This window comes from Balaenoptera borealis (genome assembly GCF_965194805.1).
Source record: "Balaenoptera borealis genome assembly, chromosome: 11".
Taxonomy (NCBI): domain Eukaryota; kingdom Metazoa; phylum Chordata; class Mammalia; order Artiodactyla; family Balaenopteridae; genus Balaenoptera; species Balaenoptera borealis.
In genome coordinates this window covers 34,435,778-34,461,748 of record NC_138868.1, presented here as the reverse complement: position 1 = coordinate 34,461,748, position 25,971 = coordinate 34,435,778, and the positions used below count along the sequence as shown (strand labels likewise).

General features: G+C 37.2%; 1 long non-coding RNA gene across 3 annotated transcripts in view; it reads left to right on the top strand.

Annotated features, from left to right (window-relative positions):
- The window catches only part of LOC309606023, a 335,857-nt gene that overhangs the window by 271,257 nt on the left and 38,629 nt on the right, over positions 1-25,971 (top strand). For 2 of the 3 annotated variants that reach the window (XR_014231607.1, XR_014231609.1), the window contains one exon: positions 22,787-23,988. The exons of the other annotated variant lie outside the window; for it this stretch is intronic. This is a non-coding gene — a long non-coding RNA (uncharacterized lncRNA). The remainder of the gene's footprint in view (positions 1-22,786; positions 23,989-25,971) is intronic. 3 annotated transcript variants of the gene reach the window in all.

The following is a 25,971-nucleotide window of genomic DNA, read 5'->3' as shown; positions in this document are numbered from 1 at the left end:
TTTAAATATTTGATTGCAGCAAGAGAAAATGGGTTAATGTCTTCCTCCCAACAATTGGAATGTACTTGAGAACAAGTCTCCTTAACAACTCACAGCACTTGAATGAGCCCTGTAACACAGCTCTCATTCATATCATCCCATCGCTGAAGCATTTTCTTTCATTGACACAGACTTCCAATACTCAGTCATCTACTTGTGGTCAAATCTTCTGCCCTGGGCATCATTAGACTTGCTTTTGCTTTTGTCAGTCCTGAGGCATCAAATATTAATTTAAAATTTTAATCCTCCCAGGTTTGGGCACCAAAAAAATTAGTGCTCCCCAATTAAAAGATGAGCAAAAGATCTGTCTCACTGGATAAGATACACATATGGCTAATAAGCATATGAAAAGATGCTCAACATTGTATGTCATTAGGAAATTGTAAATTAAAACAATGAGATTCCATTACATACCTGTTTAAAATAGTGAAAATCCAAAACACTGATAACTCCAAATGCTGGTGAAGATGTGGAGCAACAGGAACTCTCATTCATTGCTGATCAGAATGCAAAATGGGGGACTTCCCTGGTGGCACAGTGGTTAAGAATCCGCCTGCCAATGCAGGGGACATGGGTTCGAGCCCTGGTCCAGGAAGATCCCACATGCCGTGGAGCAATGAAGCCTGTGCGCCACAACTACTGAGCCTGTGCTCTGGAGCCTGTGAGCCACAACTACTGAGCCCACGTGCCACAACTACTGAAGCCTGCGTGCCTAGAGCCTGTGCTCTACAACAAGAGAGGACACCGCAGTGAGAAGCCTGTGCACCGCAACAAAGAGTAGCCCCTGCTCATCGCAACTAGAGAAAGCCCACGCACAGCAACAAAGACCCAATGAAGCCAAAAATGAATAAGTAAAAATAAATTAAAAAAAAAAAGAATGCAAAATGGTACAGCTACTTTGAAAACAGTTTAGCAGTTTCTGACAAAACAAAATATACTTTTACCATATGATCCAGCAATCGTGCTCCAAGGAATTTAACCACAGGAGCTAAAAATTTATAACTACATAAAAACCTGAAAATGAATGTTTATGGCAGCTTTATTCATAATTGCCAGAATTATGCAACCAATATGCCCTTCAATAAATTATTGGATAAACAAATTGTGGCCCATCCATGCAATAGAATATTATTAAGCAAGAAAAAGAAGTTAGCTATCAAGTCATGAAAAGACATAGAGGAAGCTTAAATGTATGTTACTGAGTGAAAGAAGCCAATCTGACAAGGCTACAGATTTTATTATTCCAAGTATTTAACATCCTGGAAAAGTCAAAACTATGGAGACAGTAAAAAGATCAGTAGTTGCTCTGAATTTGAAGGAAAAATGGTGGGAAGGATGACTAGGTGGGACACTAGGGATTTTTAAAGCAGTGGAACTATTCTGAAAGATACTGTAATGGTAGATACATCATTATAAATTTGTCAAAACCTAAGGAATGTACAACATGAAGAGTGAACTCTAATTGGAACTATGGATTTTGGTTAATAATTATGTATCAATACTGGCTCACCAATTTTAACAAATATACTACACTAATGCAAGATATTAATAACAGGGGAAACTATAGGAGGTTTGTTGGGGTACATGGGAATATTCTATATTCTCTCTCAAATGTTTCTGTAAATATAACTCCCCAAAACGAAAGTCTATTTTTTTAAGTCTATTTTTTAAATATTTAAATATAGAGCAGCTGTCTGTGGTATCTCTGTATTAACAACTTGCAATAAGAAAACTTGAGGGGCAAGACGGGAATAAAGACACAGACCTACTAGAAAATGGACTTGAGGATATGGGGAGGGGGAAGGGAAAAAAAAAAAAAGAAAGAAAACTTGAAAGAGTGATTTACTTTTTCATTCCTATCCACAAAAGAATTGATTTATTTTCTTTCTCCCTTAGGTTAGTTGAATAATGAGACCAAAAACATCCTCCAATTCTATTCAATTAAGGGCTATAAGATCCTGTGTTTTTCAAAGTTCTGTCTGGAATGACTTTTTTTTTAATCTTAAAAAGTATTTATTTATTTATTTTTTCCACACACACACTGTATTTTATTTTTACAAGAGATAAATAAACTGACACCAACCATTGTAAATGGATGACCACAACAAAAGCAACAATGATTGCAATTACCAAACACGAAACACACTCATACTATGTCATAATATTGACATTCAGTCCAGTAATCCTCCACTGTAACAGCTCCTTTACTTTGCAGTGAAAATTGATTTGTATATTTTTTGCCTCTGAGTCCTTGTGGGATTTTTTTTTTTATTCAAACAGAAAGTCACAAAAATTATAATCATCCTCATCAGTTCACTCAGTCCCATGTAATTAATTTTTTTTTATCTTGATCTTTTGTTAGCACTTTTATGAATTCATCAGTTTTCCATTAGAGTTCTGAAAATGCTTATTCATTCAGGAATGACTTTCATAATTGTTTACCAAACAAAATGTCAGCCTTCTCAGAGATCATCGTGTCTTGCAAAACTTAAATAAAAAATAATTGTCAAGGGGGACCTTCAAGATGGTGGAGGAGTAAGACGTGGAGATCACTTTCCTCCCCACAAATACATCAAAAATACATCTACATGTGGAACAACTCCTACAGAACACCTACTGGGCATTGGCAGAAGACCTCAGACTTTCCAAAAGGCAAGAAACTCCCCATGTACCTGGGTAGGGCAAAAGAAAAAAGGAAACACAGAGACAAAAGAATAGGGATGGGACCTGCACCTCTGGGAGGGAGCTGTGAAGGAGGAAAAGTTTCCACACACTAGGAAGCCCCTTCACTGGAGGAGATGGGGGGTTGCGGGGGGGAATCTTCGGAGGCACTGAGGACAGCGCAGCAACACGGGTGCAGAGGGCAAAGTGGAGAGATTCCCACACAGAGGATCAGTGCCAACCAGCGTTCACCAGCCAAGAGGCTTGTCTGCTCACCCACCGGGACAGGTCGGGGCTGGGAGCTGAGGCTTGGGCTTCGAAGGTCAGATCCCAGGGAGAGGACTGGGGTTGGCTGCGTGAACACAGCCTGCAGGAGGCTAGTGCACCACAGCTAGCCAGGATGGGATCTGGGAAAAATTCTGGAACTGCCTAAGAGACAAGAGACCATTGTTTTGGGGTGCGCTAGGAGAGGGGATTCAGAGCACTGCCTAAACGGGCTCCAGAGATGGGTGCGAGCTGCCGCTATCAGCTCGGACACCAGAGACGGGCATGAAACACTAAGGCTGCTGCTGCAGCCACCAAGAATCCTGTGTGCAAGCACAGGTCACTATCCACACCTCCCCTCCTGGGAGCCTGTGCAGCCCTGTTGCAATGTCATGCCAGCTTCTGCCGCCTCAGGAGCTTTGCAAACAAAGAAGAGAAAGGGAAATCTCTCCCAGCAGCCTCAGGAGCAGCAGATTAAATCTCCACAATCAACTTGATGTACCCTGCATCTGTGGAATACCTGAATAGGCAACGAATCATCCCAAAATTGAGGCGGTGGATTTGGGAGCAACTGTAGACTTGGGGTTTGCTTTCTGCATATAATTTCTTTCTGGTTTCATGTTTATCTTAGTTTAGTATTGAGAGCTTATTATCATTGGTAGATTTGTTTATTGATTTGGTTGGTCTTTTCCCTTTTTTTTTTAAATATATAGTTTTTTCCTTTTTCTCTTTTTGTGAGTGTGTATGTGTATGCTTCTTTGTGTGATTTTGTCTGTATAGCTTTGCTTTTACCATTTGTCCTAGGGTTCTGTCTGTCCATTTTTTTTTTTTAGTATAGTTTTTAGTGCTTGTTATCATTGGTGGATTTGTTTTTTTTGTTTGGTTGCTCTCTTCTTTCTTGCTTTTTTTTATAACTTTTTAATTTTTTTATTTTAAATAATATATTTTTTATTTTAATAACTTTATTTTATTTTATTTTATTTATTTATTTATTTTTTCTCCCTCTACTTCTGAGCTGTATGGCGGACAGGGTCTTGGAGCTCTGGCTGGGTGTCAGGCCTGAGCCCCTTACGTGGGAGAGCCGAGTTCAGGACATTGGTCCAACAGACACCTACCAGCCCCATGTAATATCAGTCGGTGACAACTCTCCCAGAGATCTCTGTCTCAATGCAAAGACCAAGCTCCACTCAACGATGAGCAAACTACAGTGCTGGACACCCTATGCCAAACAACTAGCAAGACAGGAACACAACTGCAACCTTTAGCAGAGAGCTGCCTAAAATCTTACTAAGTTTACAGACACCCCAAAACACACCAATGGAGGCAGTCCTGCCCACCAGAAAGACAAAATCCAGCCTCATCCACCAGGACACAGGCACCAGTCCCCTCTACCAGGAAGCCTACACAACCCACTAAACAAACCTTACCCACTGGGAACAGGCACCAAAAACAATGGGAACTACGACCTGCAGCCTGTGAAAAGGAGACCCCAAACATAGTAAGCTAAGCAAAATGAGAAGACAGAGAAATACGTAGCAGATGAAGGAGCAAGGTAAACACCCACCAGACCAAACAATTGAAGAGGAAATAGGCAGTCTACCTGAAAAAGAATTCAGAGTAATGATAGTAAAGATGATCCAAAAACTTGGAAATGGAATAGAGAAAATACAAGAAACGTTTAACAAGGACCTAGAGGAACTAAAGAGCAAACAAACCATGATGAACAACACAATAAATGAAATTTAAAATTCTCTAGAAGAATCAATAGCAGAATAACTGAGGTAGAAGAATGGATAATTGACTGGGAAAATAAAATAGTGGAAATAACTACCACAGAGCAGAATAAAGAAAAAAGAATGAAAAGAATTGAGGACAGTCTCAGACCTCTGGGACAACATTAAACGCACCAACATTTGAAATATAGGTGTCCCAGAAGAAGAAGAGGAAAAAAAAGGGACAGAAAATATTGGAAGAGATTATAGTTAAAACTTCCCTAATATGGGAAAGGAAATAGTCAATCAAGTCCAGGAAGCACAGAGAGTCCCATACAGGATAAATCCAAGGAGAAACACACCAAGACACATATTAATCAAACTATCAAAAACTAAATAAAAGAAAAAATACTAAAAGCAACAAGGGAAAAGCAACAAATAATATACAAGGAAATCCCCATAAGGTTAACAGCTGATCTTTCAGAGGAACTCTGCAAGCCAGAAGGGAGTGGCAGCACATATTTAAAGTGATGAAAGGGAAGAACCTACAACCAAGATTACTCTACCCAGCAAGGATCTCATTCAGATTCAACAGAGAAATTAAAACCTTTACAGACAAGCAAAAGCTAAGAGAATTCAGCACCACCAAACCAGTTTTACAACAAATGCTAAAGGAACTTCTCTAGGCAGGAAACACAAGAGAAGGAAAAGACCTACAAAAACAAACCCAAAATATTTAAGAAACGGGTAATAAGAACATAAATATCAATAATTACCTTAAGTGTAAATGGATTAAATGCTCCAACCAAAAGACATAGACTGGCTGATTGGATACAAAAACAAGACCTGCATATACGCTGTCTACAAGAGACCCACATCAGACCTAGGGACACATACAGACTGAAAGTGAGGGGATGAAAAAAGATATTCCATGCAAATGGAAATCAAAAGAAAGCTGGGGTAGCAATTCTCATATCAGACAAAATAGACTTTAAAATAAAGACTGTTAAATCAGACAAAGAAGGACACTACATAATGATCGAGGGAGCAATCCAAGAAGAAGATATTAACAATTGTAAATATTTATGCACCCAACATAGGAGCAGCTCAATACATAAGGCAAATGCTAACAGCCATAAAAGGGGAAATTGACAGTAACACAATAATAGTAGGGGACTTTAACACCCCACTTTCACCAATGGACAGATCATCCAAAATTAAAAATAAATAAGGAAACACAAGCTTTAAGTGACACATTAAACAAGATGGACTTAACTGATATTTATAGGACATTCCCTCCAAAAAAACAGAATACACTTTCTTCTCAAGTACTCATGGAACATTCTCCAAGATAGATCATATCCTGGGTCACAAATCAAGCCCTGGTAAATTTTAGAAAATTGAAATCGTACCAAGTATACTTTCTGACCACAACGCTCTGAGATCAGTTACAGGAAAAAATCTGCAAAAAATACAAACACATGGAGGCTAAACAATATACTACTAAATAACCAAGAGATCCCTGGAGAAACCAAAGTGGAAATTTAAAAAAACCTAGAAACAAATGACAATGAAAACACAATGACCCCAAACCTATGGGATGCAGCAAAATCAGTTCTAAGAGGGAAGTTTATAGCAACACAAACCTACCTCAAGAAACAAGAAACATCTCAAATAAACAACCTAAACTTACACCTAAAACAATTAGAGAAAGAAGAACAGAAAAACCCCAAAGTTAGCAGAAGGAAAGAAATCATAAAGATCAGATCAAAAATAAATGAAAAAGAAATGAAGGAAATGATAGCAAAGATCAATAAAACTAAAAGCTGGTTCTTTGAGAAGGTAAACAAAATTGTTAAACCATTAGCCAGACTCATCAAGAAAAAAGGAGAAGACTCAAATCAATACAATTAGAAACGAAAAAGGAGAAGTAAAAGCTGACACTGTAGAAATACAAAGGATCATTGGAGATTACTACAAGAACCAAGTGCCAATAAAATGGACAACCTGGAAGAAACGGACAAATTCTTAGAAAAGCACAACCGTCTGAGGCTGAACCAGGAAGAAAGAGAAAATATAAACAGACCAATCACAAGCACTGAAATTGAAACTGTGATTAAAAATCTTCCAACAAACAAAAGCCCAGGACCAGACAGCTTCACAGGCGAATTCTATCAAACATTTAGAGAAGAGCTAACACCTATCCTTCTCAAATTCTTCCAAAATATAACAGAGGGAGGAACACTCCCAAACTCATTCTATGAGGCCACCATCACCCTGAGACCAAAACTAGACAAAGATGTCACAAAAAAAGAAAACTACAAGCCAATATCTCTGATGACCATAGATGCAAAAATCCTCAACAAAATACTAGCAAACAGAATCCAACAGCACATTAAAAGGACCATACACCATGATCAAGTGGGGTTTATCCCAGGAATGCAAGGATTCTTCAATATATGCAAATTAATCAATGTGATACCCCATATTAACAAATTGAAGGAGAAAAACCACATGATCATCTCAATAGATGCAGAAAAAGCTTTTGAAAAACTTCAACACCCATTTATGATAAAGATCCTCCAAAAAGTGGGCATAGAGAGAACTTATCTTAACATAATAAAGGCCATATATGCCAAACCCACAGCCAACATTGTTCTCAATGGTGAAAAACTGAAACCATTTCCACTAAGATCAGGAACAAGACAAGGTTGTCCACTCTCACCACTATTATTCAACATAGTTTTGAAAGTTTTAGCCACAGCAATCAGAGAAGAAAAAGAAATAAAAGGATTCCAAATTAGAAAAGAAGAAGTAAAGCTGTCACTGTTTGCAGATGACATGATACTATACATAGAGAATCCTAAAGATGCTACCAGAAAACTACTAGAGCTAATCAATGAATTTGGTCAAGTAGCAGGATACAAGATTAATGCACAGAAATCTCTTGCTTTCCCATACACTAATGATGAAAAATCGAAAGAGAAATTAAGGAAACAGTCCCATTTACCATTGCAACAAAAAGAATAAAATACCTAGGGATAAACCTACCTAAGGAGACAAAAGACCTGTATGCAGAAAACTATAAGACCTTGATGAAAGAAATTAAAGATGATACAAGCAGATGGAGAGATACACCATATTTTGGATTGGAAGAATCAACATTGTGAAAATGACTATACTACCCAAAGCGATCTATAGATTCAGTGCCATCCCTATCAAACTACCAATGGTATTTTTCACAGAACTAGAACAAAAAATTTCACAATTTGTATGGGAACACAAAAGACCCCGAATAGCCAAAGCAGTCTTGAGAAAGAAAAACGGAGCTGGAGGAATCAGGCTCCCTGACTTCAGACTATACTACAAAACTACAGTAATCAAGACAGTATGGTACTGGCACATAAACAGAAATATAGATCAATGGAACAGGACAGAAAGCCCAGAGATAAACCCACGCACATATGGTCATCTTATCTTTGATAAAGGAGGCAAGAATATACAATGGAGAAAAGACAGTCTCTTCAATAAGTGGTGCTGGGAAATCTGGACAGCTACATGTAAAAGATGAAATTAGAACACTCCCTAACACCATACACAAAAATAAACTCAAAATGGATTAAAGACCTAAATGTAAGGCCAGACACTATAAAACTCTTCAAGGAAAACAGAGGCAGAATACTCTATGATAAAAATCACAACAAGACCCTTTTTTATCCACCTCCTTGAGAAATGGAAATATAAACAAAGATAAACCAATGGGACCTAATGAAACTTAAAAGCTTGTGCACACAAAGGAAACCGTAAACAAGATGAAAAGACAACCCTCAGAATGGGAGAAAATATTTGCAAATGAAGCAACTGACAAAGGATTAATCTCCAAAATATACCAGCAGCTCATGCAGCTCAATATTAAAAAACAAACAACCCAATCCAAAAATGGGCAGACAATCTAAATAGACATTTCTCCAAAGAAGATATACAGATTGCCAATAAACACATGAAAGGATGCTCAACATCATTAATCATTAGAGAAATGCAAATCAAAACCACAATGAGGTATCACCTCACACTGGTCAGAATGGCCATCATGAAAAAATTTACAAGCAATAAATGCTAGAGAGGGTGTGGAGAAATGGGAACCCTCTTGCACTGTTGGTGGGAATGTAAATGGATACAGCCACTATGGAGAACAGTATGGAGGTTCCTTAAAAAACTAAAAATAGAACTACCATACAACCCAGCAATCCCACTACTGGGCATATACCCTGAGAAAACCATAATTCAAAAAGAGTCATGTACCACAATGTTCACTGCAGGTCTATTTACAATAGCCAGGACATGGAAACAACCTAAGTGTCCATCGACAGATGAATGGGTAAAGAAGATGTAGCACATATATACAATGGAATATTACTCAGCCATAAAAAGGAACGAAACTGAGTTATTTGTAGTGAGGTTGATGGACATAGAGACTGTCATACAGAGTAAGTATGACAGTAAGTCCAAAAGAGAAAAACAAATACCGTATACTAACATATATATATGGAATCGAAAAAAAAAAAAAAGGTTCTTAAAAACCTAGGGGCAGAACAGGAATAAAAATGCAGACATAGAGAATGGACTTGAGGACACAGGGAGGCAGAAGGGTAAGCTGGGACGAAGTGAGAGAGTGACATGGACATATATACACTACCAAATGTAAAATAGATAGCTAGTGGGAAGCAGCCGCATAGCACAGGGAGATCAGCTCGGTGCCTTATGTCCACGTAGAGGGGTGGGATAGGGAAGGTGGGAGGGAGATGCAAGAGGCAGGGGATATGGTGATATATATATATGTATAACTGATTCACTTTGTTATACAGCAGAAATTAACACACCACTCTGAAGCAATTATACTCCAATAAAGATGTTAAAAAATAATAATTGTCATAATAACTGACTGTATCTAAGGTAAAAAGTATATATTTAGTTTTCTTCCTCAAAAAAAGTAATAATTTGTCTTTGAAGTAAAACTCTCACAGTAATAGCATGTCAACTTTGATATGTGTCATTTTGTTACTCATTAAAAAGAGAATAATATTTCACCTGTATGGGTAGGAAAACAAATTCCAGCCCTAGCAGAGCACTAAAATTAAGATATCTTAATATCTCTTAAAGTGTCTGCATTATATGGTACAATCCAACTCATGTTATTTCATATAACATGGTGAATAGTTCCAGTGTTTTTTCGGCCACAATCTAAGATGAATCAAGGCTTAAAAATCAAGCCACATTAAAGATGATCAAAAACAATTAATGTAATATTTATCAGAGTTAACAAAAAGTTGTCATCTTCTCTCTACATTCTTTTATTTATTTTTTGTAACAAAAATCTATAGTGAAGTAAAGGTTAGGGATCATGTAACTGCCGTGTCATTTACAAAGTCTGAGTGCTTCATTGATTGCTGGTCTCCCTACTCACCCTTATAACTAGCTAAAAGTTTATCTTCTTATTGATGAAAGTCGTCCAGGAGGTGCAAGACTATAGAGTGCAGTGATGAAATGTCTAAAGGCAAAAAAATGCAATTGCAATTCACTGTGAAATTCTAATTGGGAATCTGTTTTAAGACTTCACAGTTGAGATGTAGTTCCATTTGTTTTCTACTGCTTGTAAGCCAGTATTTTAATGCCCGCTGATTGCTGAAGGAAACTGAAGTGACAGACCTTGAATTTCTTTCCAGGTGATGTGATAACAAAATATAGAAAATAGAGGTTCTTTCCCGATATGCTTTATCTTAACTGAAACCTTTCTCTTCCCAGGACCACATGCATTTTCAGCTTTCCCTTTTGGAGAGTAATGAAAAGTGCTGCACGTGTGAGGTCTTGTGCTCAGTCTTCAATAGAAATTACCTCATGTAACAAGACAATAACTTTCTGAGGTCGACATAACTATTTTCATTTTACAGTTGAAGAACCTGAGACTCAAGAAATATCCTGCTCAAGGTTTCAAAACTAGAATATGGAAGGATTTGATCCGTACAGCCCTGTTTCTTTACTAACGATGTTCCCGCTCCCCACCTACTCTAAAACCAGCTGAGGGGAAACATTGAAATTCCCCAAGTCATTGTTGCTGCTCCCTGCCCAACACCTTTATTTTCATATTCAAATATGTTCTTTGAATCTCATGTAATTTTGCTATTCTGCACACTTCTTCATTGATATCATTTGCTAACCTACTGGTTATCCCTTTACACCTGTTGTGACGTTGATCCTGGCCTTGCATGATTTGAATATTCATGTTGACAACCTATTTTATACTCTGATCTTAACCTTTCTTAATGGCTTCTCAAAAGTCTCTCACATTCACTCCAGAAAATCACACTTAGGGAGGTACCTGGACTTTGTAATTTTCCCCAGATGCTTCATGCATGAAACATTAAGTCTGACATCCTTTGGACCAAAGTGAATCTCTATACACCGCTTGGTTTCCAGGGAGATGCTGGGGACGTGCCCATTAGCGAGGTTCCTGTCACTGAGTCAGCAGAAGCTATCGTTATGCCCCGTGTTCCTGCTGGGAGACAGAGGAACCAGCTCCCTAGTTTCTGTATTTATTTGATAAACCTGAGTCCGGGATACCCTTTTCTGTTACTGTTTTTAAAACTCTGAATTACTGTCATCTCTATCAGACATTGATACATCTCTCTTACTCTTTAACTATGCTTGTTCATTACCTCATCAATATTCCCTTATCTTAACCTCCCAGTCTACTAACTCTCTTAGATTATCACTTACCTGTCAATGATGATTTACTACTAATAATAGGAGTAATAATAACACCATTAATATAATTTATCATTGTTTAGCAATTATTCATCATGCAGTGCAGACAGCACTTTATATGTTTTGTAAACTGAGTCTCAGAGAAGTAAAGCAGACCATCCAATGCCATATAGTTAATAAGAGACATAACTAAGATGAGAAAACAGGTCTGCCAGTGTCACTCCAAAGCCCTCGTTCTTTTTATTATATCTGCCTCATTAGCACCGACTCAGCTGACATGTACCTATGATCATCAATCACTCTCAGCTCTCTTATGTGCAAAGCTCTTCCTCTGAGTCCTCACCATACAGTTATGGTGAGTCTCCAGGGCTGTGTAACTACAGTCAGCTTCCATTCCTAGCCACCTCAGCTGTGACTGCAAACTTTACTTTCCCTTACAAACACTCCACCAACCAAGTACCTATCGTCAGACAAATGGCACATGCCTATTCACATACACTCAAAGCAGATAACTTTGCATCCTACTTTACAGAGATAATTCATGTTTTCAGACAAAAGATTTCTCAGTATGCTATCCCCCCTTACCTCTTATTTGAACCTATATGTATCTTCACAGCTATCCTTCCTGTTTTGGTAGAAAAGATGTCCACCAGCTTCTTGTACAAAGCTAATCTTTCTACCTGAGTTCCAGGTGTCAACCCCTCAGGACCTTGACCTCAACATTTTCCTCTCTTTCATAATTCCATGTACATATATCTTTTTAGCCTCCACTAAATCTATGTATATGTAATTTTTAGGAATAATTTTTGCGTGCAAGTAACAGAGAACATTTCTATCGATGGCTTAAGAAAATAGGAGTCACTTTTTTTTTTACGTAGCAGAAAATCTGGAACTAGAAACTTGTGTCACGGATTTAATAGCTTAGAAATGTCAGGGACAATGTATTCTTAATTCTCTCAGCCCCATCCTCTCATGTAAATATGCTGCTGCAGTTCCACGCATCACACCTTTTTAGAAAGCTCTCAGCAGACTTCCACCCTGATCTTATTGGCAAGAATTTACTTGTCAGTTGGTTTTGCAAACCTGTCAAAGATGCTTTAGCGATTGGGAGGGTGAGTACATAGTTTTTCAAGGCTAAATAATGAAGGCAGAAAGGAAGAAGGGAGTTGGGAAAGGGTACTATTTAGTGAACCTATAGTGTATGTCTAAGCACATATGTGTACTTTAGTGTCTTCTATATTTAAAAGAGGTGGGTTTTTCAAAGAATGTGCCAGATCTGGATTGTCAGTTACTGGCCCTGTATTCAGCCTGTGTCTTGTTCCTCCTCTGTAGTACCCGGACTGCTTCAGGCTTTACCCTTTGCAGGGGTTTGCTGGCAATCGAGTTCCCTAATTTCTGGATCCATCTCTATGGACTCTTGGAGCTGTGACCACCTCACAGGAGTTACCACTCCTCACCCACTTCTATATGACAACACTTGTTGGAACAATCGTGTATGCCAATCAGTCCTCTTAAATTTGCTTTGCAGTTGTTAGTTTTCACATTTTTTTTCTCTACTATCATTGTAACACTGTATTTAGAAAGAAATTTTAAAATGCGTTGAATCTGCCTTCTTTAATTGCAAGTTTTCTCTTATTACATTTGTTGATCATTTTTATGCCTGTATTTGCTGCTACATTTTGAATTATGGGAACAGAACTAACTTATCTATTTTATTTCAGTTCCCTAGTACCATGCACAGTTCTTGAATACTCAATTATTGATGAATGTGAATGGAAAAATTAATTAATTAGAGACTAAATGCTCACAAGGATTTGAAATTCAACTAGTAGCCTTGGAGTATAGGATTGCCCCTTTACCAGCCCTGTGAAGCAGTGAAATTTATTTATCTCAGATCTTAGTTTCTCTATCTTTAAATTAAGAATAATACTACCCATTCTGGGTACTTCATGTTCTGTTGTAAGATAAAGTCATATGATAGATATAAAAATGCTTTACGAATTACAAAATGTTTGCAGTTATCTGACACACTTTTCTTTTGATAATCATTATGTAGAATCTGACAAAAGGATTAATTAATCAATCTAAACTTACTAATTTGTCAGTCCTTTTGAAAGAAACTGACAAATTAATGAACATTCATCAAATGGTTATTGCATATTACTATGTACCAGACACTTCTCTTGGTAGCAGAAATACAGCAGTGACCATTAGATCAATCTGAAGCATGAAGCATACCTTCTGGTAAGTGATACAAGGCAGGTGTATTCGTTTTCCATTTGCTGCTGTAACAAATTACCATAGACTTATTCTTCAAAACAACAAAAATTGATTATCTTTCATAGCCAAAAATCTGGCACACTTCACAGGTTAAAATCCAGATCTAGCCAGGGTTGTTCTTTTTTTTTTTTTTAAACACGTTTTGTGCTTTTAAATTTACTTATTTATTTATGGCTGTGTTGGATCATCGTTTCTGTGCGAGGGCTTTCTCTAGTTGTGGCAAGCGGGGGCCAATCTTCATCGTGGTGCGCGGGCCTCTCACTATCGCGGCCTCTCTTGTTGCGGAGCACAGGCTCCAGACGCACAGGCTCAGCAGTTGTGGCTCACGGGCCTAGTTGCTCCGCGGCATGTGGGATCTTCCCAGACCAGGGCTCGAACCCGTGTCCCCTGCATTGGCAGGCAGATTCTCAACCACTGCGCCACCAAGGAAGCCCCAGGGTTGTTCTTTTTGGGGCTCTAGAGGAGAGTCTTTCCCTGCCCAACTTTGAGATGCTGCCACATTCCTTGACTCATGGCCCCATTCCTCCATCTTCGAAGCAGTGATATGAGGGTAAGTCCTTCTCACACACACTGCCATCTCTCTGGTTTGACACTACTCTCCTGCCTCTGTTTTTCACTTATGAGGATGCTGTAACTACATATTGGTTCACTCTGATAATCCAGAATACTCTATTTGGAGTCAGCTGATCAGCAATCTTAATTCCATCTATAACCTTACTTCTTCTTTTCTATGTAAGGTAACATATTCACAGATTCCAGAGATCAGAATGTGGGCATCGCTGGGAGGCTGTTAGTCTGCCTACCAGAGTATGCCTGTCCCTTAGCCCATTGTACTCCTTTTCATCAAAAACTAACAAATGTCTTTCTTTGTTTCTTTATGAGTCTGTGCTATGCCAAACTTAATGGTAAAAATACAGACAACACTATTAAACTACGTTTCATTTATAGTTAAAATTAACAGCACTGCCTTACTCCTAAAACTCTTCATTTATTAAGTACTTTTGACTCAATTAAGCTTTTGGAACTCTTTTGAATTGTTATAAACATTTTCTTCCTTGACTTTTCATAGTTTTATTTTATAATGAGATCAGGATGAGGTTTGCTGCTCTCTCGCCTTTTTAAAAAATACATTCATAGTGAAAAACCTGGGAATTCTTTCCCACAAACCACTTGATGGAATGGAAATTAGCAAAAAATAGATAATTCACTAGCATTGCCAATATTTTCTCAAAAATTTTATATTGGTTTTTATTTCTAAACTGAAATGTTTATTTTAAAAGAACTTTTATATTATTTATAATATATAAATATATAAAATATCAATATAATGTTTTAGAAATACAAAAATCAAATTTACTAAAATTCCTTCAGGGCTGGGTACATGTATTTCTACTGCCAACCCAATAAGATGATGATTATTCCTATTTCCTCTTAACATATGAGTGAACTAATGATGAAAACTTTAAGTAGCTTACCCAAGATATGCTCCTAGCAGGCAATTGGTCAGGATCTGAACTGAGGACTAAGCAGCCCTTGGTCCCGGCCCCTCACACATATGAGGCAGGCACACCCCCCTGCCTAAAGTGTATGGACCTTTTCTATTGAAAAACAGGCTCTTTAGAAAGAGCAGAAGAAATACCAATTTAAGCAAATAATTTACAAATCACACTAGTCTCAAGTTACTTAAAAATTTTTTTGATAAGTTGATGAAGTTTAAGACCAAACAAGGAGAAAAGTTGGGAAAGCAGTTACCATAGCACTCTATTATGCAATACATTGTGCAAATAATAATAATATTATACAACATATTTATACAAATAATGGGAATTGTAAAATGTTTTCAAAGAGTAAAATATTAGAAAAATGTCATAGACCCAGTAAAGAGCAAAAGAAAGATATTACAGGAGCACAAAGCATTCAAGCATAAGAATCTTTTAAACAAATGGCATGGAGAGTCCCAAACCTCTGTGGATTTTGAATTTGACTGCTGGATACAGAACAGAATCTATGTTGCAAAAATTCATGTGGGATAAACTTCTTTACAAATGGTTTTAAAAATTCTTAAGTCTCCCTGAAGGAAACCAAGTCAGAAACTGCTCAGTGAACCACAAATGCCCACGGGCTATAAGGCTCAATGGGAATGAAAAGATTTATTCATCACTACAAATGCAGTGTGATGTCACTGCAAAGATAAGGATTCTGGAATCAGACAAACTTCACTCAAATCCAAACAGTAGTTCTGTGTAATCTTGAGCAGGTCAGCATCGCTCTGAATCAAAATGTGCATGTGTCTAAGATAGGAATTAACCAAGATCAAGTTTATAAAATGTTCAGCACATATACTAAATCTCAACATGTTAAAACTATATATTCATTCATCTGCAGACTATATCCTTAAGCACTGGAGAACACACTCTTTCTCCTAAGGAAAGATCAGTCTTGGAGGATAAAGAAGAAGTAATAGGCAATGCATTATGGTGCACGGTGATAAATACTTTACTGGACTAAAAATATGGTGTCACCCACCCTGCCTGGGGTGTAATAAGGCATTTAGGAAGGGCAATATTTCATCTTACATGTCAAGGATGAATAATAGTAATTTACCTGAGCAGTCTGGAAAGTATTTCAGACTAGAGAAATAGACTCAGAGTTAAGGTATACTGCATTAGCCCAGTAAAGCCCATTTCCAGAGAAGGGAGCGGGAGAATAAGAAATGTGGAGGCCAGAAAGAGAAGAGAAGACCTGATTAAGAAGTTCATTGCCTTTCTTTTTCTTCTCTGTAAAGATCAAGTAAGATTAGGTGCAACCCACATTTCATTTATCTCTTTCACTCTTTTTCTATATATACATTTAGGAAAAAGTGAGCATTAAAATATTTATCAAGACACCAACAAATCAGAGTAGCAGCTGCTTGTTAATGGAGGATGAGGTGGTGGTAAGGGGTGAGGTGAAGCAGTGACTATTTTTAAAATCAAAAGGAAACATATGGTATTTAATAACTGGTGTGTCCATGCCATGTGTACCATCTAAACTTCAGCCCTGGGTCCGGTTAAACAAATGGTAAATAAAGTTGTCGTCATCATTTATATTAATTTTTCACCTTGAACTTACTTTGTAGTAGGTTAATATCCCCCCTAATCTATGTGTGTGTGTGCGCGCACATGCATGTGTGAGCGCACATGCATATGTGCATGCAAGTGCTCGAGAACACCCTATATTCCAGCCATGAGCAATTGGATTAAATGTTGAAACAAACCACATTATTTAATTTAATAGAATTAACTGATCCAAAGGTCAGCAATTCTGGCACCGTTAAGACTGTGTCATCAATCTAAAATGACCCACAATTCAGAGAAAATACCATTAGTATAAGACTTTTCCAATTTTAAATCACTTTCGCATTATCAGATGTAATCCTCACAATGACACAGTGAGGTGGATAAAGCAGGAACTCATTTACACATGCTCTGAAAGTCAATTTCTACCAGCTGCTATACCTCCAAGAGCCATAGAGGCAAGTATTAACATGACCTATACATGGAAATGAGAAAACTGATACCTAGTGAGATAATATTTACCTTGATGACTTAAAAATAATATGTGCTACTTCAAAATTAAAAATACAAACAATTATAGGCAAATATAGAATTTTACTGCTAAGATATTCTACGAGTTGAATTAAAAAGAATTAAGAATGTTAGACATTATGCCCTCCCAAATTCTCTAAAGTATTCAAGTGGTAGAACTACTTTCTTCTCCTAAAAGCTTTTATTTCAGTAGGCTGTTTGGAATTACAGAAGATTAAAATTTATTATTGGACTCATCAGTTGCAATGTGTCTGTCTAGTTAAACCCTAAATTAGAATTTACAAAGTGTTTTAGCTAGACAGGAGGTAATGACATTTTCTAAATTAAAAAAAAAAACATAAACTAATGTTTACTTTTTAGCCATAATTTCTTCAAAATGTACTCCATATCTTTGCAAGAATTACTACCAATATAATAGTATTATATACACAATTGGGATACATTTTATACAGTCTAGTCATAGGATTCTAGCATTTTACAAAATATGATGAAATGTAAACAAGCACAAATATCTCATTTATTTAGAAAGAATTGTATGTGCAAGGCACTGAGCCAAGTTCTGTAAAAGCATGCAAGATAAAGTCTGTCCTCCAGAGCTGATAGTCTAGGACAGAAAATATGACCCATACATGTGGAAGAGTTTTTGTTTCAAATTACTAAGTAATTAAAATCAGGAAGAGGAGTAATTTGAATAAATCAAATATAAGAATGTTCAGGGAAGGTAAACACAATGTTTGCTGAGGGGTCAAGGCAAGTTTTATTGGAGGAGTTGGCACCTTGAAGAATAGAAGTTTCCAATAATAATTCAAAGGAATCTTAATAAGCCATTGCTTATTAAGTGTGATTCAAAGATGATTTTTTTCAAAATCTTTTCTTAATGAGGTGCTTTAATTTTGATGCTTAAAGCTGGAAGAGAATTGATTCATTCATTATTTCATTCATTTATTTACGCATTCAATAAATAATCATTGAGTATTATTGTGCACCGTGCATTGTTCTATTTGCTCATGATGGACCCAGTGCAGATAAGATTTCTGCTCTCTTAGAGCTTGTGTATCATTTGAAGAATCAAATAATAAAGAAGCAAATAAAGACAATAAGATGGTAAATGCAAGTTCATTTTCAATTTGAAAAAACACAGAAAATGATGATATGATTAGTAGTAATGACACAGAGGCAGAGAAGAGAGACTAGAGGGTTAGTCAGATAAAGCCTCTTTGAAACAGATGGAGACAGTGACATGAAACTCTGAGGAAAGAGTTTTCCCAGTCTAGAGACATGACAGTGCAGAGACAAGCTAGGAAGAAGCATGGTGTTTGAGAAATAGAAGGAAGGTCAGCGTGGCGGGAGTGGAACGAGATAGGTGGAGAGCGATAGGAGTTGAAGTCTCAGAGATAAGTAGCCCTGTCAGGGCCTTGTTGCACAGAAAAAAGGATTTAAATTTTATACTACAAGTGATGGAAAACCCTTGGAGGATTTTAAAGGAGAAAGGAATGATATGATGAGATTTATAATTTTAAGAAATTCACTGTATTTGATGCGTGAAAATTGCATTGCATGGTAGCAAGAACGAAATCTGAGAGATGAGTAATTGGAATCATTCAAGAAAGAGGTGATGTAGTCTTGCACTACTGTGGTCAAGACAGTGGGGATGGAAAGTTTTCAGGGGTAGATCGGACTGTTGAGAAGATTGGATGGGAAGAGATAAAAGAGTCCAGAATATTTCCTTCCCCTAACTCTGCTGGGAAGACTGAACAGCAAAGCCATTTGCAATTGTTAAAATTAGGCTTCAAAAGTCATTCACACTTTTATTCAACAGTGGTAAAAACTTACTATTGAATATTTTTGTTATTGATCATCCCAAGGTCTGGACTGCAAATTTGGCATTGATGTAAAACAGACATGACAACCCTCCTCCCTAAATTTCTCCCACTAAGTTCTAATAATAGCAAGATTGACATTCTATCCCAAGTAGTATTGAACATATCAGGAATGTCAACTGTAAATTGAGTTTTAGACATTCATGATGTAGATAGAATTTAATCTGAATCATGCCATAGCAGGATCAAAAAAGACCTTCTCTACCATCAAGTGACTTTTAAAATTCTGCATAAAAATTGAACTAAATGTATTAATATTATAATTGGAACTTTTACTTGAACACATGTTTGAGACTATCTCATGCTCTAATTTCTAACTTATTTTTTGAAAGAAAAATGTAGAATTTTGACTTTTTTGTGGTACCATATTAATAATGTACCTTTTATTTTCTGTTTTTTCTCCCATATCATCTCACTTTCCAGTTTCCTACTGATAATTGCTCCATCTTGTATATGAACTCCTTGCGCCCAATTTCTTATCTCAAGATTAACTTCTGGGAGACTACAGTTGAAAGCAAAATGTTATCAAATCATTTCTACTTTTATAACTCTGTGACAAAAACAAATGCACATAATTTGGAATTAAATGCTATTGTTTTCTTTAAAGTATTTGGAACTGAATTGGTCTAACATTATACAAGTGACGTCCCTAAATAATAAGTGTTTTGACTTTATTTATTGAGAAAAGTAAATACTTTGTAAGTTGTTATGACTCCTTACAGTAAAAATGAACATTCCTGTTCTTATTGTGGATATTTTTTAAAGCAAGTACAGAAAAATTATTGGAGGTCAGTTTAAACTGGAATAAGGAACACTTTTAAAGTAGATTAATGTCCCATCTTGCATGCCCTTGTGACTCTGTACATGCTCTATCCTCTCTGACTAGAATGCCTATTCCACTTCTGCCTTTGTGCTAAACTTTTCCTTCAGGACTTAGATTAAGGTCTATTATTTTCCCAAAGGATAAAAGCTGGCATATTTTATATTCACAGGAATAAAATAAGACTGTAATCCCCAGCCTTCCTTGAAGTTGGAATCATGCCATTGGAATTGGCAGACATGGCAGTAAAATATCTTGTCCACAATCAATCTCTCTTCCCTTTCCATGGTGACCATTCCAGGCCACATGCTTAAGTCTTAGAGTCACTGCCTTAGGAGAATCCAACCCTCACTGGACTATTATGTAATTAAAGATAAACCTTTATTACACTATGTCACAGAAACTTTGGAGTTGTTATAGCAGCTAGCATTAATTACACTAGTATGTATAAGTTGAGTCATATATTTAGTACTTTGGCTTATGAATTTATTGTATCACAGTGACAGTAATTGCAATTGTCTATTTAATTGCATGTTCCGCACACAGACTATGAGAAATCCGAGAACAGCAGCAGGCCTATTCTTTTGCTCTGACACCTGTACAGTTTCTGGCATATTCTAAGGTTGCAATAAATGTCTGAATGCATAAATCAAGAGATGAAGACCTGTAAATAAATGTTGCTCTTTGCCTAGTTGTTATGACAATATGGGAGTAACCAATCCTCTTGCCAGCATTCTACCTCTGTCAGTGGAACAGTAACTTCCATTATATGTGAAATAATAAAGACAAACTTCCACACTTCTGTTTACTTGATGTCACTTCTTCTTCCAAGGATAAAAGAATGACTTACCTTTTGGGTCAGTCACATTGGTGAAGAAGCTTGGCATGAGGAAAAACATGACATAGTTGTATCAACTCATGTCAAAGAGATAGGGCAGACTTTAGAAAATGCAGGAAAGTGTTAGTCAGTTATTTAGGCTGAAACATTAGGTAAACTTAAGAGCAGTGAAATGAAGCTGTAAAGTATTTTAGGGACTTGATCAAGGAAGGCCTCAAATACATTTATTAGGAAAATACTGGAAGTCAGACATTCTTTAGGATTAGCCTCACAGTTTCCAGATAGATGGACAGGAGGCATGAGAGAAGCCAAGAGTCTTACTGGGAAAGCATCACCACTGTCCCCGAAGATTCACCGAGAATGAGATACCCATTTAAAACTCTGAACATGCCAAGCCTCATAAATAGGTTTCTACTTTTTACTATTACCTTTCATTTTCACTTGTCATTAATTTTTCTAAACAAGAAAACCAGACTCTAAAGGCAAAGTACAGTATTTGAAAGCAATGTCATACCTTTCTAGAGAAAAAAAGACCCATTGAGTCTGTAAGACATTGAACAATGGTCATTGTTTGACTTGGTGGATTACTGACACATGTTTGTAAAAGATTCTGTTCTGAAAGGAAGCAAACATTCTCCTGAAAGACTGGCTTCTTTTCTCTCCAATTTTAGTCCCCTTTTTCTTACTCTGTTATTATGTTGTTCCAACTTTTAAAAGGAATATTTTACTACCTCTCCTCACACCAGCTAATACTTTCACAGCCAACATATTTAGAAGGTCACTTACATTATAGTCTCTTTCAATGCAGAGAGTGACACCCAGAAAAAAGTCTCCCAGTACACCCGCATTGCTTCAGTCAGGTCACACAGATTGTGCTGCAAATGTGTCTTCTGTAACAGCTTAGCATTCAGAAAACCTGGCACTAAGTGGGTCCAGGAGAAAGGCTTCCTGATATATTTATGGTCACTTATAATGTAGACAGCCATGTTGAGCAATGAAAGCTGAGGCATTTTTAAAACTAAAGAAATAGCATAAAAATTGTGCCTTTAATCAGTATGTCACATGATTTTTCACGCATTGTTTTAAGCAAAAAATTTCATTTAAAAGCATTTTATTCCTGCCAGTACTTCTCTGGGGGAATGTTGAGAAATCTAAATATCAAATCAAGCATGAAATGTTGCACAATTTCTAATTACCAAGTCCTATGAAAAGAGTAGATCTGATTGAATGTAACAGCAAGAGTCCTATGGCATGATGTATTAAGAACACCTCTTGCCAGGCAAAGTGACATCTAAAGATGCACAATCTCCCACTTAAGATGGTTAAAGTTTGCTTAGGGTAAAGCCAATAAATTCAGAGTAAAAGGTGCTGTCAGCTAAAAGGTAACTGCACCAAATGGGCCTCAGAGGTTTCTTGTTTTTGTTTGTTTTGCTTTTCTCATCTCCTGCCAGCATCATTATCACAGCGTTCATTTTCCCAATGGCTTCTTGTTAATCTATACAGGATGCAACAGGTATATTAAAATGCACTCATCCTTTGCTAACCTGGACTTTAATGAATACTGGCAGGTATTTGTTTCCATTAAAGGACGACATGTCCTGGGCAACCGGTGTCCAAATCTCTTTAGTGAATATCTTGGAAATAAAAGTTTAATATGCTATTGTTGCCATTACCTTTTATTGCATGTGGCCCCTGTCTTACCCTGAGCGCAACCTGCCTTGTGGATGTTATTGTATTTGTCTTCACAGTACGGTGTGCTGTTGTCAACTCTTATTATCCCTGTTTCACAGATGCCAACACAGACATACTGGCATTCTGTGACTTCCTCAATGTCAACGTTAGAGAGGATTAATGAGTCACCGTGGTACACAATCCAGGTTGACAAGTCTACCGATGTTGACAACAAGGCAACAATGCTTGTTTTTGTGTGATATATTTTTTAGGAGGAAGTGCATGAGGGTATTTATGTGCACTTTTGTTGCCAACCAACACCACAGCTGCAGAACTATTCAAGTCTTTTTGAATTATTACATATCAGGAAAACTGAATTGGTCATTTTGTGTGGGAATATGCACGGACGGAGCAGATGCCATGACTGGACGGCTTCCTGGTTTTACTACTCGGGTCAAAGAGGTCGCTTCTGAATGTGAGTCTACGCACTGTGTCATCCACAGAGAAATGCTGGCTAGCCGAAAAATGTCACCTGAACTTACAGCGTTTTGCAGGATATGATGAAAATTATCAACCACATTAAAGTACATGCCCTTAACTCACGTCTGTTCACGCAGCTCTGTGAGGAGATGGAAGCAGAGCACACAGGTCTTCTCTTATACACAGAAGTGAGATGGCTTCCTAAAGGTAGATCACTGGCCAGAGTTTTCGAGTTACGAGAGCCACTCCAGAGATTTCTTTTAGAAAAACAGTCACCACTGGCAGCACATTTCAGTGACACAGAATGGGTCGCAAAACTTGCTTACTTGTGTGACGTATTCAACCTGCTCAACGAACTCAATCTGTCACTTCAGGGGAGAATGCCAACTGTGTTCAAGTCGGCAGATAAGTTGGCTGCATTCAAAGCCAAACTGGAATTATGGGGACGACGAGTGAACACTGGGATTTTTGACATGTTTCAAACATTAGCAGAGATTTTGGAAGAGACTGAGCCAGGGCCTTCTTTCTCCCAGCTGGTGTATGATCACCTATCTCAGCTTTCAGAAGAATTTGAGCATTACTTCCCAACCACAAAATGCCCCTGAACTGGGAAGGAATGGATCTGTGACCCATTTTTGAATAAGCCAGGTGAATTGATTTTGTCCTTGCTAGAAGAGGATCAACTGCTTGAGATAGCAAATGATGGCGGCCTTAAAAGTATGTTTGATATAACTTCAAATCTCCATACGTTCTGGATTAAAGTCAAGGCAGAATATCCTGAGATTGTCACAAAAGCACTGAAAAGCTTGCTTCCATTTCCAGCATCCTGTCTTTGTGAAGCAGGGTTTTCTGCAGTGACAGCAACCAAAATGAGATTACGGAGTAGACTGGACATAAACAACACACTTCAGTGTCACTGTCTCCTATCACCCACAGATGGGACCATCTAGTTGCAGGAAAACAAGCTCCGGGCCCCCACTGATTCTGAACTATGGTGAGTTGTATAATTATTTCATTATATATTACAATGTAATAATAATAGAAATAAAGTGCACAATAAATGTAACGTGCTTGAATCATCCCAAAACCATCCCCCCTGCCCTGGTCCATGGAAAAATTATCTTCCACGAAACTGGTCCCTGGTGCCAGAAAGGTTGTGATGTACTTTCGAATTCCTCTCTACTTGCACTCTTACATTAATGAAACATAGATTCTGAATTAAAATCATACATATAAGATTTCATTATGTAATTGAATATCTTTTAAACAGCACTTTATTATGAGATTGACACCAATGAGAATTGTTCTAAATATGAAGCAATTGGTAGCCAGTAAATTTTATCTTTCATAACATAAAGGTGACAACAGAACCATTAGAAACCAAAGTTCCATTAAAAAGTTCAATAAAAATTAACTACCTCTTTCTCAGTTGAAAATAAGCAATTAAATACTAATAACTGGTGAAGAAACATACATATGTTTTTACATATATATATATATATATATTTGTGGGAAGATCATCACTTCTATCACAGTTAAGAATGGTGATACAGATTGTACAAAGACATTTGACTTCCAAGTATCTTACATTTTGCTAACCTTTCATACCTTTACCTGTTTATTTGAAAGAAGTGGTAAGATGATTCTACTGTAAAAATTTCTATAAAATTTTTATATTTCATAATGGAAAAAAGAATGTTAAGTATGCTGAATCAAAGGGTAAGTTTTTATACGTGTAAATCAAAAAAGGAAACAACAATTTTGTTTGCACATAAACCAAACTATAATGTTTTACAGATTGAAAGCATGACTGAAATACCAAAATGTTAGAAGGTATTTGGTTTTATTTAACTCCAATTCAGTTGTGAACATTACTGCTGAAATTTAATGCCCCAAAGTTGTGTTTGAATTAAAAATGTTCAGGTCAGATGAACTGAAAGAGCCTTTTTACAATATCCTTAATAGACAAATTGAAAATTTTTTGAGGCAATAGGTACAGCTCAGACTAAGCAAATAAAATAAATTCTCTATTATCTAATACTTTTCAGTGGTCTAATCTTTTGAAAAGTGAGTTAAAATTACCTATTTAGGCTAGTTTAAAGAAAATCAGAAGACCTTTCAAATAAGGTAACTTAAATAAGAGCTTGACAAGTTAGTCTTCTGAATTCTTTTAAGTTTATTCTAAGCACTCATCAGTTTACATAATGCTTACTAGAGTCCGCCTCAGCATAAACTAAGCTATTTGAAGTCCAAATCAGGAATTTGCATGGCAAGCTTATAAATTACATATAATAGAATCACTGAGCCATTGGAACCTTAGATATTATCTAGTTCAATTCTCTTCAGTTGAGAGAGGAGGAAATTAAAGGTGCTAAAAATTTTAAAGAGCTTTCACATACATCACTTCATTCATTCTCACAGCAGCTTCATCAAGTAGGGACATAGATAGTAGTCATGTCCTTTTACAAATGAAGGCCACACACTGAGGCTATCTTCTGGCTGTTCCCTGGAGGCAACAAGTGACTCCAGGGGACTGTTAAGGATAGTGGGATCTTGAAGGCAGGTGCAGAACATTCAGGAGTATCTGTAGAGATGAATGATGATTGGGAATCACCAAAAATCTACAGGGCAATTTCACAAAGGGAGACTCAGTTGGGTTGTCCATTGGCTGTGGCATTGTGAGCCTTGGGGTTTCAAGAGTGATCATTTAGCTGCTCAAGGTAAAAGAGCAGGATAAATTGATGGGCAAATGGTGAAGTCAACCATCAATGTCCAAGTCAGCCACAAGAACTGAAGAGCTGAGCAGAGTGTATTCCCTACCAACAAGTGGAAGAAACCAATGATGGGGCTGTTTGTTACAGGAGCTCCAGCAGAAGACTGGGGAGGCTGAAAATGCAATTTTTATGGGGAATTGGAGGCAAGACAAACTTGGGTGTGAGGCCAGGCTCTGCATCTTTCTTTTGGCTTTGGACTTGGA